Below are 14,395 nucleotides of genomic sequence, written 5' to 3'. Positions count from 1 at the left end.
GTACTAGAGGATAAAATAATATAATTCCTTCGAAAATGCTATTTGATTTTAATTAAAACTCTGAAAAGTCAACAAAGTCAACTTATCAATGCTAATTGAATTAGGAATGAAAAGAACCTTCTAGAAGAATCTAGAAGATTAAAACCATTCCTAATTGCATTAGGAATGATAAATCATATTAGGCCCTCCCCAAGATCATTGGGCCGTACATAAAGCTCAAACCGGGCCCAGTTTGGTAATTTGGCCATATTTTCCTAAAGATTCATCGGAATTGGGCTTATAATATAACGTTGGAAAGGTCTTTGCAAGCCATATCCAACTACATCACTATTGGACCCGTATCATGGACCAATCAAACTGGATTTTCTGTTTTCTTAAAATAAAGTTTTCAAAAACAGAAAGAAGAGAAAAGAAATTAAAACTTTCCGCAACACTAGACCTTTCCACACTTTCGTTTCATTCGATTATGATTCGACGTGAAAGGTACTCATCACTGGGTTTGGTTTTGGGGAGACACAAATGGGTGTCTACAGAAGCCCCACTTTGACTGAGTTTGGAGAAACGCAAGTTTCGAAAAACAAAAGTCAAAGTATCGATAGGGAAGGAGAATGATTCAGAACGTTCTGCGATCCTAAATCAATCTTGCAACGCCGATACCTGCAAAACTAACATTAGTTAAATAGATAAAAGAGTTAAGAAACGCGTATCTTGCACCGTCGAGCACACGTCTCTGAAAGTAATCGATTGTTGCTGCTTTACTGTTTTGATGACCTCCTGCAAGCTAGAGAATGCCATCCTGCTTGAAAACCGCTACGCCTATAACTACTTCCAAATTAGAAGATTGCTTCGCCTGAAACTATCCTCCTCCGCACTGATAATATTCCACATCCTAGGGAATACTATCGAGATTGCTTCTCTTGAAACAATCTCCATCCGCATTGATAATACTCCGCGTCCAAGGGAATACTATCGAAGATTTCTTCTCTTGAAACAATCCTCAGTTGTTTGTGACAACTCTCCATAATCCAGGGAACGCCACCTTGCTGTTTCGATGTTCACTCGTCTCTGAACAAAGAGCTTCCTTTTTTCTTTATATGTTCACGCGCCTCTGAACAAAGAGCTTCTTTTTGATATGATCTTCTAAATGATGTGTCCACGCGTCTCTGAACGAAGAGTTTAATAATAGGATGCCCACGCGTCTCTGAGCAAAAGAGCTTGAAAATAGGAAATGTCCACGCGTCTCTGAACAAAAGAGCTTGAAAATAGGGAATGTCCACGTGTCTCTGAACAAAAGAGCTTGAAAAGGATTGTCCACGCGTCTCTGAACAAAAGAGCTTGAAAAGGATTGTCCACGCGTCTCTGAACAAAAGTGCTTGAAAATAGGGAATGTCCATGCGTCTGTGAACAAAAGAGCTTGAAAAGGATTGTCCACGCGTCTCTAAACAAAAGAGCTCGATTGATATGCCCACGCATCTCTGAGCAAAAGAGCTTGAATGAAATGTCCACGCGTCTCTGAACAAAAGAGCTTTAATGATATGCCCACGCGTCTCTGGAGCAAAAGAGCTTTTGATGGAAATGTTCACGCGTCTCTGAAAAATAGAGCTTCGGTGCTTGAATGTTTGTTGTGATAATGTTCTGAAGAAAAATTTCCGAAGACCAACATTTGCCGATCTCTAAAGCTTGTCTGAATTTTATTTCTGCTAAAACCTGTATGTCGGTGTCTCCGTGATTAGGCGCTTTAAGCTAAGTGAGACGATCTTTCATCAGGTCGACCACTTATTGTGATTGTAATCAAACTGACTACTTAATCATGTCAAATTTCTTATAGGGGTTAACTGGCGCACCAAGGAACCCAATATTGCCGTATGAGGTCGAAATCACCTTTCTGAGAGGCTTCGAGCTCTATCGCTGCTGAAATATCTCTAGCGCCAAGAATTGATTCTATCGCCGAACGCTGTGATAGGGTCTTCCCTGTTCTGCTTCACCTGTATTTAATTTGACTATAGAACTTTTCCAATATTTAATTATCTTAGGGTTGACCTAAGGCTTAATGTTGCTTGACTCAATAACTTGACACGACTCAAGGTATAAACTTGACTCGCTGTGATTGACTGACTCGAGGTTGACTTGACTCAAACTGTTTGACACATGTGTTAGACTCAAATCAAGGTGATGTGACACGACATGACTCAATGTGTACATGACTTGTGTGTGCATTGTAATGTGATCGTGCGACTCGAAAAATGCAAAAAAGAAAAAATTTTCCGTCAATTTTGTGGAGGGTACCGACTTTCTCCCGAAAAAGAAAGACGTGAAAAAGAAAATCAAAAGTTTGAAGATGCATGTTGAATGAGCTTAGTCAAATGTTATTTGATACTATCTCTCAAGGTTAAAGGATTAATCCATCCTAGGCTGTCTCAACTGTTGACTCAATGATGAAAGCATTTGGGTAACTTAGGCACGGAGGCTAAGCACTTCGTACTTCGTGATGCAATGATAATTATGATTGATGAGTGAATTTTGATATGACAAGGCATGCTTCAGCGTTGTGTTAAGATTCCATGACAAAGGTTCCTAAGGAAAGTATATTTGGTCATGTATCTGTGATGTGTGTGAAAGTGACACTAAAGTTAGGCCGCAAGAGCTAAGTGTGTGGAAAAAATATTTTTTAAAAAGAGTCAAATGGTGGTGACTCTTAGGCTAGGTAAGCTAATGATGTAGGGATCAAGCCCCCAAGTCTAGCTCTAAGTGAATAGGAATGAGCATAGGAAATCCCTTGATATGATCATGGTGTAAGTGTGTGAATGTGAATATGAATGCATGTTTATTACGGCCGCACCTCGATGTGAGGTTGCCTACGTATCCGTTAGGAATCAGGCCGAACGTAGCTCTAGCCGAACCTCGCACAAGTGTGTATACCTCAAAAAAGGTCTTTTTAAGGGTTGTAACGTGGTTAGGCTAAAGGTTTGAAGAAGAAGGGGATAAAGGCTCAAGACCCTAGATACGCCCCCAAGGTGTGCAACCTTGCTTTTGAATATTTGTATTTTTATACTTGAGTTTTTCTACTCTTTTTTTTAGCTCAATTTTATCTTTTGCTTTAGCATTTTTTTTATTTTTGCAAGTGTGGGCAATCCCAATCATGCGGTCTATCGCTCACTTGGCATTCATGTTTCTCAGGCACGGTACCGAGCACTCGATAAGAGACGCAATCTGAGACGTGCTCATATCAAAGATATTTTCATATCAAAGACATTGGAACACTTGCCCTTTTGTACACTTTTATTTATTTATTTTTTGCTTATTTTTAATCTTTTGAAATCACTCATGCTTTTTAGAATTGCATAAGTTGCACACCATCCCATCCCAAGGTTAGGTAGATGTAGGTTGAAAAAAGGAAGGTCTATCGTTAGACGAGGCTCAAAGTGGTTTATGAAGAAAGGATGTATGATTGAAGGGTGAAAGGAGAATGATGTAGCTACAAGGGTTGCCTCAAATCATTGGTATACCTTGTGCTTAGTTTGACATGGATTTTTTTTATTTATTTATTTTTTTTTAATGCAACATAATGAAATGATCATATATAAGGAAATAAATGCTCATTTTTATTAAAGGAAAAGGAAAAAAGACTACAAAAATAATCTAAAGGAAAAGAAAAGGTGCCTATGCTAGACTTATTGAGGAAAGGGTAGATAAAAAAGAAATAGAAAAAAGAGGTTACAAAATCTTGTCGTTGAAGCTCGCCTCTTGTCTTGTGTTGTTTCCTATATCATCACTCGCTCTTCTTGTTAACTGGAGGTATGGGAAGCTTGTTGTTATCAATCAAATGTTGGATATCCTCCTTTAGCTTCCAACAGCTCTCAGTAGCATGACCCTTACCTTGGTCGTACTTGCAGTGTTCGTTTGGATTCCAACTAGGCAATCTTTTCTTAAGTGGGGGATCTTGAATAGGTCCAATGGGAGTAATGATTCCCTTAGCATGGAGTCGATCGAAAGCATCATCGTAGCTAATTCCAATAGGGGTAAATTCCCTTTTCGGTTGCTTTCGATTACCCCTGGCTAGGATCTCACTAAGGTCGAAAGTACCAACACTATTTAGAGTAGGTGTTTTCGGAAGAAGAAGGATAGTCGTTCTTCTTCCCTTTACAGCCACTGATACTATTGTTACTAATCTTCGCCTTCTTGTCGCGCGGAGGAACATTAAGGAGATTTGAATGAATGAGATCTTGAACATGATCTTTGAGGGCGAGACATACTTCGGTGGTGTGACCACGACCTCTATGGTATCGACAATAAGAATTTGGATCCCAATTGGGAAACCGTTTCTCAGGTGGAGGGTCTTGACTGGGACCAATGGGGTGGATAAGATCTTGATTGTTAAGACAGTCGAAAGCTTCATTGTAAGTCATTCTTATTGGTTTGTATTCTTCAATGGTCCATTTTGCTTGTGGCTTAGGAGCATTGAGTTCTTCATTAAACCCTTGGCATGAATTTTGTTCAATGGCCATCACCCGATTTGCTAATCCTTCTACCACATTCAAGAGCATGGCAATGACATCTTGCAGTTTTCGAATGTCCTCTTTTAGACTTGACGAGTCTTCCTTGGTATTATCTAAGAAAAGACTTTCATCCTCCTCAATTATAGCCACTTCATCGAGAGAGGTCATATAAGCTGTCTCGATCATAGGCTCTCCTACAGGTGTGATAAGAAGTGATGGATCAAAGGATGCTTGGTCATCTTCGATGGCTAGAATCTCGGAAGTTTCATTGTTATCGATCAGATCTTGAATAGCTTCTTTGAGTTTCCAACACTCTTCAGTGTCGTGACCCTTTCCTTGATGATATTTGCAGTGCTTATTAGGATCCCACTTAGGTGGCCTAGCTTCTGGAACTGGATCTTTGATGGGCCCTATGGGCATGACTAGTCCTTTGTGATGTAGCTTCTCGAAAGCCGTTTAATAACTCATACCAAGTGGAGTGAACACTCTTTTTGATCTCTGGATTCGTGGTTTAGAGGCGTTCGTGGCATGTACTTCATTAATGGGAGAGGAAGAAAAAGGATGGTCGTTCTTCTTTCCTCTCGCACCATTATCTTTCAGAAGGTCATCTTCAATGTCAATGCCTATATTATAGACAGCTTTGAAAGTATCTAAATTGTGTTGGTACTTTAAGTGCTTTGAATACTTCCCTTGGAGATTCTTGATAAACATCCTCACAGATTCTTTTTCGGTAGGAGCCTTGACCATATTAGCGGAAGTTTCCCTCCATTTATTGAAGAAAGAAGTGAACCCTTCATTTTCCTTTTGTTTTAACATCTCGAGTTGTCTACAGTCTGTTTCGTCTTGGATGTTGCACTTATATCTATCTATGAAAGCGTTTGTTATCGACTCTCAAGAACAGGTTTTTTCTTTCTCGAGAGAAAAGAACCATTGTTGACAAACGGTTTCGAGAGATAGTGGGAATAGAGAGGGGAAAACCTTCTTATCGATACCCTTAATGCTCATTATAGTTTCAAATGCTCTTAAATGAAAGTATGGGTTATCAGTTGCTCTGAATTTTGGGATGTCGTTGGCGTTGAACTTTTGCGGAAGGAGTTCCTTGTCCAGCGAGACCCCTTGTGAACTCATGCCCTGAAATTTATAGTCACTAGATAGCTTGCTTAGACTCTCTTGCATGAGGTTCATCTGTTGTTGCTTCACGGGGTCATCGACCCTAAGTGCGAGAAGTTTCAGTGTCTCAGTCACAGTAGCCAGTTGGTTCTTAAGATCATTGACTTCTTCTTGAGTTGCCATTATCTTCTTAGCCTTCCTCTTTTTACGAATCGGTTTATTAAAAAGCGAGACTTGAATAAAGAGGTTGTCCTTGATTAATCGCCCTTCTCTCCTTGACCAAGTACTGTGGAAAAGGAATTTGGGGATACTTATTGTTAATTATTTGACTCAAACTTTATTCGACATGCAATGAATGGAGGAAGTGAAGAAAGATGGAAGAATGTGAAGAAGATTTAGATGGAGGGATATGAAGAATTAGGAATAGAATGTACCCTCCAACTTAAATGACGGAAAAAAACGACTCATGCATGAACCTAAGACATGGTCATGATGACATATACTCAAAGTGTGTGCTAAGACTAGTGAGTGTAGGTGGTGCATTAAGACTCGTGTCATGACCATGTGGCTAGACTATGTGACCAAGACTCGATTAATGACTTAACAAGGTGTCATTGACAGTGAAAATTAACCGAATTAATTAGCAAACTGGTTCATTAGACACTAGGTGATGACTCGACAAATAATCTGAACTGTCGGCCAAGCGACAGGACTGGCGTCACACTGTGGAGCTTGGCGCCAGACAACATAGCTGTCGTCAGGCGCTACACTCCATAGTGTGGCGCTACAGCTCAGACCTTGGCGCCAATAGTATAGCTTCGGTCTGGGACTGTTTTCGGTGTTATTAGTCAACTGGGGTATGCCTAAAGTCGTACTAGGTCAATTCCGATTAAAAAATTAGACTTTATTGACTCAAATTAATTAATTAATTAATTAATTAATTTAGGCAAAGTTCTTTAAGTCATTAATTTATTTAATCTCAACACAAATCAACAAACGGTTAAGAGAAACATAGAATATATATGCACAACAAATAATGCACAATTAGTCAAGTAGGCACAATATGATGCAATGCGTTTGCAACCTAACCATGGCTCTAGTTCTCTAAAGTTCGGGATATGGTTTAGTCAAAGAGGGTCCATGGTTAATTATCCGGATGCACCGCGCGGAAGCCTTACCGTGAAGGGTTGGCGCGAGTGGATAAGACACCGCGAGTTTTAGAAAAAACTTGCTTCCATGGTTTGGTGAATTCAACAATCTCGGATGTACCCTTTGTTGCACGGAGCGTTCAATCGGGTAGATGGAGCATGAATTCCCAGAGGGTTATGTCCATATGTAGAACACATATGGGTTTCAGAAAAGTGAGAAAAAATTCAATCAGGAAGTAGGATCGAGCAAACAATACGAAAAACTGGTCGAAATTAGAACGCATATTTCTGGCTCGGTATTGGGGAAATTGGCGCCAGCAATCAGAGACTGGCGCCAACTTTTAACTGTAGCGCCTGGCGCCAATACTGGCGTCTGGCGCTACGTCTAAAAGTGTGGCGCCAAGCTCTGGCCCCTGACGCTACTTCCCACATGCCTCAGCAGCTTTCTGTGCTCGATAAAATCTTCCAGTTTCGCGCGGTGTTATTTCAGTCCTAGTTGTGAAAGACATTCCTCAAATTTCCTACGTGTAAAATCCTATGTTTTTGACTCATTACGGATGGTCTTTCCAATGAGATCCTTTTTATGCATATGACAATAATGTTAATCAAAATTACGCACATGAAATACATAGAACTTTTCGAGTCTCATCCACTCATTCTAAATCATTGCCGAAACAAATTCAAGAATTAAAATAGAAATCCTCCCAAGCGGAGTCGCCAAAAACTGTAGGGAATAATTTCAAGCCTTAATTCCACTAGCTTGAACCCCACTGTGATCACACACTAAAGTACGGTGGCGTCCAAAAGGGAAGAAGATAGAGCAAAAGAGTCGCCAACAAGTTTTAGGAACTTGTAAACCGTTCACGAGGTGAAGATTACACCCCTTAACGATCCAAGAGATCGTCAACTCCATAAGGTGTAGAACCAAATAAGGGTTCGAGGATGAAGGTACAAATCCAACCTAAAAGAGATTGAACCTGCCCTAATAATAGGCCTCTACTTTATTCTGATCGTATTCATGTGCGTTTTCTGATTAACATGCAATCAATAGGTTAACCCTAAACCCGTTTATCTATGTTGGTTGAATATAATGCACAAATAAACTATTAGTGGCGATCACTTGAATTATAGTCACAATTAACCCTAACAAGATTATTAATTATCTTATTAAGCGTGATTACAAGTACCAAATTCCCTTTAAACATGCATAAAAGGTGATCAAGCAATAAATATAAATAATCAAGCAACACAATAAATAATCAATATCATGAATAATAATTATAATAATCATAATAATAATAATATCATCATCAAAATAATAATAATAATATTCATAATCATGTTCATGTTAATATTAAAGCATAATAATAGCAAGATCCTAGGCATGATACTAACAAGATTAATAACAAACCCTAGCATGTCACTAAGCAATAAAAATCAAGTCTTTAACCCTAACATGATACTAACAATCATAAATATTAGGAAGACTAAAAGGCATCACAGGAATCATATTTAATATTAAAAATACCCTAGACATGATACTAGGAATATCATAATAACAATGCAAACATGATTTCTACATCATAACATCAATTAAAAACCATTAAAGTACTCACTTTGATGCCTCGTACCTCTTTCTAATAACAAAATACACACGTTAATAACTTCAAGGAAAATAATAAACAAACAATTAAATTAAATAATTGAAAGAGAGATTTGGGGCCAAACCCTCAGAAATTAAAACCTTTCACGTCTAGGGCAAAGGCAACTTCGAATATGGCTAGGTGTTTCTAGATCTTGTGAATGCGGAATTTTGTATAAGAAAACCAAAGTTTAGAGGAAAGATGAATGATTCAATTGGTGAATGAATGAATGTAGATGATGATAATTTGTGATGATTGGTGAATGATAGATGTAGATGATCATTGATTCATGAAAACGGAGTTTTCAATACGATATTTATAGAGAAAATAAGCCAAAAAGGATAAATTAACAAAACAGAGTCTGACGCTCAGGAAACAGAGCTGGCGCCAACCCTGGCTAGCTGGCGCCAGGCACCAGCCTTAGCGCCAGGCCTGGTTCCAGGCGCCAAGGCCTGGGGTTGGACGCCAAGCTTGATTTTATCGCGTTTTCGAAAATCCGATAAGTTTACCGTACTGGAGGATAAAATAATATAATTCCTTCGAAAATGCTATTTGATTTTAATTAAAACTCTGAAAAGTCAACAAAGTCAACTTATCAATGCTAATTGAATTAGGAATGAAAAGAACCTTCTAGAAGAATCTAGAAGACTAAAACCATTCCTAATTGCATTAGGAATGATAAATCATATTAGGCCCTCCCCAAGATCATTGGGCCGTACATAAAGCTCAAACCGGGCCCAGTTTGGTAATTTGGCCATAATTTCCTCATGATTCATCGGAATTGGGCTTATAATATATCGTTGGAAAGGTCTTTGCAAGCCCTATCCAACTACACCACTATTGGACCCATATCATGGACCCACCAAACTGGATTGGCTGTTTTCTTAAAATAAAGTTTTCAAAAACAGAAAGAAGAGAAAAGAAATTAAAACTTTACGCAACACTAGACCTTTCCACACTTTCGTTTCATTCGATTATGATTCGACGTGAAAGGTACTCATCACTGGGTTTGGTTTTGGGGAGACACAAATGGGTGTCTACACCTACAGGTGTGATAAGAAGTGAAGGATCAAATGATGTTTGATCTTCTGCGATGGCTAGAATCTCAGAAGTTTTATTGTTATCGATCAGATCTTGAATAACTTCTTTGAGTTTCCAACACTCCTCATTATCGTGACCCTTTCCTTGGTGATATATGCAGTGTTTATTAGGATCCCACTTCGGTGGCCTGGCTTCTGCAACTGGATCTTTGATAGGTCCTATGGGCATGACCAGTCCTTTGTGGTGTAGCTTTTCAAAAGCTGTTTCATAACTCATACCAAGGGGAGTGAACATTCTTTTCGACCTTTGGATTCGTGATTTAGAGGTGTTCGTAGCATGTACTTCGTTAATGGGGGAGGAAGAAGAAGGATGGTCGTTCTTATTTCCTCTCGCACTATTATTTTTTTAGAATGTCATCTTCAATGTCAATTCCTATATTATACACAGCCTTGCAAGTATTCAAGTTGTGTTAATATTTTTAGTGCTTTGCATATTTTTCTTGAAGATTCTTGATGAACATCCTTACAGAATCTTTTTCGGTAGGGACCTTAATCATATTAGCAGAAGTTTCCCTCCATTTGTTGAAGAAAAAAGTGAACCCTTTGTTTTCTTTTTGTTTTAACATCTCAAGTTGTCTGTGGTATGTTTCGTCTTGGATGTTACACTTATATCTATCAATGAAAGCGTTTACTATCGATTCCCAGGTGGAGGTTTTCTCTTTGTCAAGGGAGAAGAACCATTGTTGGCAAACGGTTTCAAAAGATAAAGAAAACAAGGAATGAAAGACTTTCCTATCGATCCCCTTAATGTTCATTATAGTTTCAAAGGCTCTTAAGTGAAGATAAGGATTATCTGTTGCCTTGAATACAGGGATGTCAGTGGCATTGAACTTATGTGGAAGAAGATCCTTGTCCACCGAGACCCATTGTGAACTAATGCCCTGGAACTTGTAGTCACTAGATAGCTTGCTTAAGCTTTCTTGCATGAGCTCCATTTGTTGTTGCTTTACAGGGTCATTGATTTGAAGGGTTAAAGCCTTCAATGCCTTGGTTACATTAGTCAGTTGATTCCTAAGTTCATTGACTTCTTCCTAAGTCGCCATTATCTTTTTAGCTTTCCTCTTTTGACGAATCAGTTTATCAAAAAGTAAGACTTGAACAAAGGTGTTGTCTTTGATTAATCGCCCTTCTCTCCTTGACCAAGTAATTTGGAAAGGGAAATTAGGGATATCGACTGTTAATTATTTGACTCAAACTCTAATCAACATGCAATGGATGGAGGAAGGTAGAAAGAATGAAGGTTTTGATATGGAGAAAGCATGTAGATGGAGAGATATGAAAAATTAGGAATAGAATGTACCCCCAACTCAAATGACGGAAAAAACTGACTCATGCATGAATCTAAAACATGGTCATGGTGACATATACTCAAAGTGTGTGCTAAGACTAGTGGGTGTAGTGAGTGTAGGTGACATATTAAGACTCTTGTGTAAGACCATGTGGCTAGACTATGTGACTAGACTCAATTAAGGACTTGACGAAGGTATTGTTACTAACAAAATAATCGAATTGATTAGAAAACTGTTTAATTAGACTCATAGTGATGACTCAAGCAAAATACAAAACTGTCGCCAAAGCAACAGGACTGGCGCCGCACTTTAAAGTGTAGCGCCAGACGACAGAGCTATCGCCAGGCGCTGCACAACAAAGTGTGGCGCTGCAGTCCAAATCACGGCGCCATTTTGGAACGTTGATCTGGGACTGCTTTCAGTATTATTACTCTACAAGGCATACCTAAAGTCGTTCTAAGTCAATTCTGATTAGATTATTAGACTTTAATTACTCAAATTAATTAATTAATTAATTAGGCAAATTCCTTTTAGCCATTAAGCAGTTTATTTAGTCTTAAATACAAGTCAAACAAACGGTTAGGAAAAAAACATAGAGTATGCACAACAAATAATGCACAATTAGTCAAGTAGGCACAACATGATGCAATGAGCTTGCAACCTAACCATGGCTCTAGTTCTTTAAAGTTCGGGATATGGTTTAGTCAAAGAGGGTCCATGGTTAATTATCCGAATGCACCGCGCGGAAGCCTTACCTTTTGAAAGGTTGGCGCGAGTGGATGGGACACCGCGAGTTAAAAACTCGCTTCCATGGTTTGGTGAATTCAACATTCTCGGATGTACCCTTTGTTGTACAAAACGTTCAATCAGGTAGATGGAGCATGAATTCCCAGAGGGTTATGTCCATATGTAGAACACATATGGGTTTCAAAAAAGTGAGAAAAACTCAATTAGGAAGTAGGATCGAGCAAACAGTGCTAAAAACTTGTTAAAATTAGAACGCATATTTCTGGCTCGGTATTGGAAGAACTTGGCGCCAGCAAACAGAGGCCGGCGCTGCGATTTGGCTCTGGCGCCTGATGCCAGAGTGAAATCCTCGGCGCTAGACTCTGTTTTCTTATGCTAGTTCCTACATGCCTCAGCAGCTTTCTTTGCTCGATAAAATTTTCCAGTTTCGCGCAACAGTATTTCGATCCTAGTTGTGAAAGATATTCCACAAATTTCCTACGTGTAAAAATCCTATGTTTTTAACTCATTATGGATGGTCTTTCCAATGAGATATTTTTTATGCATATGACAATAATGTTAATCAAAATTATGCACATGAAATACTTAGAACTTTTCGAGTCTCATCCACTCATTCTAAATCATTGCCGAAATAAATTTCAGGAATTAAAATAGAAATCCTCCCAGTGGAGTCGCCAAAAATTGTAGGGAATATTTAAAGTATTACCCCAAACTTGAACCCCACTGTGATCATACACTTAAGTACGGTGGCGTCCAAAGGGAAAGAAGATAGAGCAAAAGAGTCGCCAACAAGTTTTAGGAACTTGTAAACCGTTCACAAGGTGAAGGTTACACCCCTTAACGATCCAGGAGATCGTCAACTCCAATAGGTCTGGAAGAATGACTGGTAGTTCGGGGATGAAGGTACAAATCCAACCTAAAAGAGATTGAACCTGCCCTAATAATAGGCCTCTACTTTATTCTGATCGTATTTATGTGCGCTTTCTGACTAACATGCAATCAATAGGTTAACCCTAAGCATGTTTAATCTATGTTAGTTGAATATTAACACACAAATAAATCTATTATTGGTGATCACTTGAATTATAATCAAATTAACCCTAAACAAGATTATTAATCATCTTATTAAGTGTGATTACAAGTACCAATTCCCTTTAAACATGAATAAAAGGCGTGACCAAGCAATAACAATAAATATCATCAAGCAACATAATAATAATAATAATAACAATAATAATAACAATCATAATTATAATAACAATTATAATCATAATATTCATGTTAAAGCATAATAATAGTAAGATCATAGGCATGATACTAACAAGATTAATGACAAACCCTAGCATTTCACTAAACATTAAATATCAAAGCTTTATTAGCCCTAACATGATACTAATAACATGAATATTAGGAAAGAAATAAAAGGCATCATAGAAATCATAATTGATATAAGCAAATCACCCTAAATATCATATTAAGAAAAGCATCCTAACATGATACTAGGAATCAAAATAACAATCTAAACATGATTTGTAAATCATAATATCAATCAAACAATTAAAGCACTTACTTGGATGCCTCGTACCTCTTTCTGATAACAAAATACACATGTTAGTAACTTCAAGGAAAATAATAAATAAAATATTTAAATTAAATATTGAAATAGAAAATCTAAAGAAAGTTTAGACTAGATTTGGGACCAAACCCTCAGAAATATCAAACCTTTCACGTCTAGGGCGAAGGCAACTTCTAACTTGGCTAGGTGTGTCTAGATCTTGTGAATGTGGAAATTTGTTTGAGAAAAGCTAGTTTAGAAAAGAGAGAGAGAGTAATCAAGAAATTCTTGATGGGAGTTGGTGATAGAGAGAATTGATGATGGAAATTGATGAGAATTGATGATTGAAAACGGAGGTTTTAGGAGGCTATTTATAGATAAAATCAGCTAGATATGATAAAAAAGAATCAGAGTTTCGAAAAGACTTAAACATGTTTGCAGCACCAACCACGGCCCTGGCGCCAAACGCTAGACGTGGCGCCAGACGCTAGACTCTGGCGCCAGGCGCTAGGTCTAGATCAAGGTGCTGGTCCTGTCGCCAGGCGCGTGAATCCAATATTCCACGCGTTTTCTTATTTTGATAAAATTTAGCCGTACAAGAGGGAAAAATCGTATTTTCCTTAAAAACACTTCTTATTCTAATTAAAATTCTAAAAAGTCAACTAAAGTTAATTTATCAATGCTAATTAAATTACGATTCAAAAGAATCTTCTAAAAGAATCTAGAAGACTTTAATCAATTCTAATCGCATTAGGAATGACAAATCAATATTAGGCCCTCCTCTAGGTCATTAGGCCGCATATAAATATCAAACCGGGTCCAGTTTAGTAATTTGGGCATAACTTCCTCATTATTCATCGGAATTGGGATTATAATATATCGTTGAAAAGATCTTTTTGAATTCGACCCAATTACACTATTATTGGACCCTTTCCATGGATTAAACTAAACTGGATTTTCTGTTTTCTTAAAATAGGTTTTCAAAAACAAAGAGAAAGAAAAGAAATAAAAACTATCCGCAACACTAGACTTTCCATACTTTCACTTCATTCGATTATGATTCGACGTGAAAGGTACATATCACTGGGTTTGGTTTTGGGGAGACACATTTAGGTGTCTACAACTAGAGACCGCCTCTAAGGCAGTCTCTTTGGCCTATTTGGACGGGTCTCTTTGGCCAATTTTGTAGTAGTGAGCTCCCACTCAACCACCTAGCTCTTGTTAAGCCGGTGAGCTCCCACTAAGTCAGTTAGCTCCCACTGAACCAGTGAATTCTCACTGTGGCTAAGAGTTTTAGACATATACTT

The sequence above is a fragment of the Chenopodium album genome, chromosome 4 (assembly GCF_948465745.1).
Source record: "Chenopodium album chromosome 4, dcCheAlbu1.1, whole genome shotgun sequence".
Classification (NCBI taxonomy): domain Eukaryota; kingdom Viridiplantae; phylum Streptophyta; class Magnoliopsida; order Caryophyllales; family Amaranthaceae; genus Chenopodium; species Chenopodium album.
This window is presented reverse-complemented; position numbering follows the sequence as displayed.